The sequence below is a fragment of the Bufo bufo genome, chromosome 1 (genome assembly GCF_905171765.1).
Source record: "Bufo bufo chromosome 1, aBufBuf1.1, whole genome shotgun sequence".
NCBI lineage: Eukaryota > Metazoa > Chordata > Amphibia > Anura > Bufonidae > Bufo > Bufo bufo.
The window spans coordinates 679,692,496-679,695,730 of record NC_053389.1 but is presented as its reverse complement, the minus strand read 5'-3'; positions in this window follow the sequence as shown (position 1 = coordinate 679,695,730).

The following is a 3,235-nucleotide window of genomic DNA, read 5'->3' as shown; positions in this document are numbered from 1 at the left end:
TGATGACTCTGCTGGCAGGGTTTCCGTGGGCCATCCACATAGCCTGCACCAGAAGTGGAAGAGATGCACTGATGCCCAACCACTTGTTTCAGGATGAGGACATTGGAAGACCACCGCACATCTCTGATGAGGACAAAACACAGATGCCAACTGCTGCGGCTTTCTGCAGTATTCAGACCGACAAGGAGGGCATGGGTAAAGACTGGGTGGAAGATGAGATACTAGACCCCACATGGAATCAAGGTCATGCGAGTGACCTGTCTAGTTCAGAGGAAGAGGCGGTGGCCGCACAGAGGCACCAGCACAGCAAAAGAGGGAGCAGGGTGCAAAAGCGTCTTTTACATTCTTGGGTGACATTTTACCATTTTTGCCGTGAATAAACCCCTGCTCTGAATAGGTGAGAGGGACATAAATTTAAAAAAATCGTCAGTTACATTGTCAGGTGACATTTTGCCAATTTTGCCATGTACAAACCCCTGCTCTGCATAGATGACAGGGACCTGATATTTGTAAAATCGTCTGTTCCATTGGTGGGTGACATTAACCCATTTTTGGCAATGAAAAACCCCTGCTCTGCATAGGTGACAGGGAATTAAAATTCTAAAATTCGTCTTTAATTGACGCGCGCCCCCTCCTTTCATTCGATGCATCAACTTTAACAACTTGTCCCACATTTCCGCTCGATCACATTGGAGCCATTGACCTCCCTTGGATGTGGTATCTCTTTCTCACACTCCCTCTCCGGCGTGGAACCCTGATTCGCCGTTAACCATGATCAACATGGTAGGCGCATAAAAGAATATCGAAAGTTGATAGAGAAGATATCCAAATGGATCGTGGACGTCACGGGGAAGTGCGATCAGGCAGAAGTTATCTAAAGTCAACAAAGCGGCAGCAGGGCCTCTCCTGTCTAACGTTTCCAAATCCAAAATACCCCAGTGACATTCCCTATAATTTTTTTTATTAATCATTGCAATAACAGGGCATCTTAAGAGTCCTGTATTGTTATTTATCGTCACTACCTCCCCGGGTCGGGAGTGGGTAATTGCCGCGCACCCCCCATCCCCTCCTTTACTTGGAAGCTTCGGCTTCAATAATTTGTCCCACATTTCCGCTCGATCAATTTCATCCATTGACCTCCCTTGGATGTGGTATCCCTTTCTCACACTCCCTCTCCGGCGTGGAACCCTGATTCGCCGCTAACCGTGATCAACATGGTAGGCGCAGAAAAGAACATCGACAGTTGATAGAGCAGATATCCAATTGGATCGTGGACATCACGGGGACGTGTGACATGGTGGAGCAGTATGTGTGCACACGCCTACACGTACTGACTGATGAGTCTGCCCTCTTCAACTTCTGGGTCTCCAAATTGGGCACATGGCCTGAGCTTGCCCTTTATGCTTTGGAGGTGCTGGCCTGCCCTGCAGCCAGTGTATTGTCTGAACGTTTGTTTAGCACGACTGGAGGGGGTTATCACAGGTTATATTTCCCAATGTTTTGGGGTGTACCCAAATTTAAACAAAAAATAGTAAAACCAAAAAGCAGTGTAGGCTACCTCCTCCACCTACACATCCACCGCCTCCTCAACCTCCTACTCCATATGGACCTCGTTCTCCAAGATCAAGATTATAATTTTTTTATTTTTACTTATGTTATTTTAAGTCATTTCCATATCCACATTTGTTTGCAGAGCACTTGCCATGCTCTTAACCACATTTTGCTGCCATATGCAGCCCTCTAGCCCTTTCCATGACTTTTTTAGAGCCATTTTAGTGCTCCAAAGTTCGGGTCCCCATTGACTTCAATGGGGTTGGGGTTGGGGTTCGAGGTCAAGTTCGGCCGAACCCGAACATCCAGGTGTCCACTCAACTCTACCTCTTACATGATGTCTCATGTGATATACCGTGGCCTGGCGTTCCCTCTGCTGGGCATTTTGTAGTGGAGGTTAACTTTCTGTGAATGTGTTTCATCGTAGCACCCAATGGCTTAGACTTGATATCTGCGCCAAGAAACTGTCTAAAAAGTGGCACTTTTTTCAGACATTCTCTACAATGCCCAATATGCACCACAATTATGGTGGAAAAATGTCTCAAAAATACAGACGACATCCGTGTGCATTCTGTATTTTACGGAACAGCTGGCCCCTAATAGAACAGTACTATCCTGGTCCGTAATGCGGACACTACTAGGACATTTTTTTTTTTTTGGCGGAACGGTTAAACGGAATGCACACGGAGTACCTTCTGTTTTTTTTTTTGTGGACCCATTGAAATGAATAGTTCCGTATACAGTCCACACAAAAAACAAAATGGACACGGAAACAAAATACGTTTGTGTGCATGAGCCCTAAGTCCACCAACAGTGAAGAGAAGTGTCTGTCTCTGCACCACATTTATCATCCAGCCTGAACAACTGTAATAAATCTGGTGCTGGTCTAAATTGACTCCATTTTTGGGGCTTATGCACACAGCTGTTGCCGTTTTTTGCGGTCTGCAAATTGTGGCTCTGCAAAACACGGATACCGGCAGTGTCTGTTCCACATTTTGCAGAACAGAACATCCTGCCCTCTAAAGAACTGTCCTATGCTTGCTTGTCTGTAAAACGGACAAGAATAGGACATGTTCTATTTTTTTTTTTTTTTGCAGGGCTACGGAACGGACATACGGATGCGGACGACACACAGGTGTGCTTTCTCCATCTTTTGAGTCCCCAATGAAGTGAATGGGTACGCATCCAATCCACAAAAAATGCAGACAAAAAATACCTTTGTGTGCATGAGGCCTTACTAATCCTACATGCTCATGTACACAAACATATTTTCTTTCCGTGTCCGTTCTATTTTTTTTGCGGACCATAAAAAAACTGAAGTTACTACGTGTGCATTCCATTTCCATATTTCCATTCTGCAAAAAAATGAGAACATGTCCTATTATTGTCTGCATTACAGAAAAGGATAGGACTGTTCTATTAGGGGCTAGCTGTTCTGTTCTGCAAGATATGGAATGCACGTGGACGTAATCCGTATTTTTGCAGACCGCAAAATACATACGGTCATGTGCATGAGGCCTAAATCTGGGCTAATGATTATTTTTGTTCAAGCTTCTTTACACCATGTTCACATGTGGCAGATTGCTACGGACTTTCAGTGTGAGATCCACACAGAAAATTCACAGAAAAAGTATTATACACCAATGCATCCAAATGGGATTTTAAAATCACATACTGTGGGGGA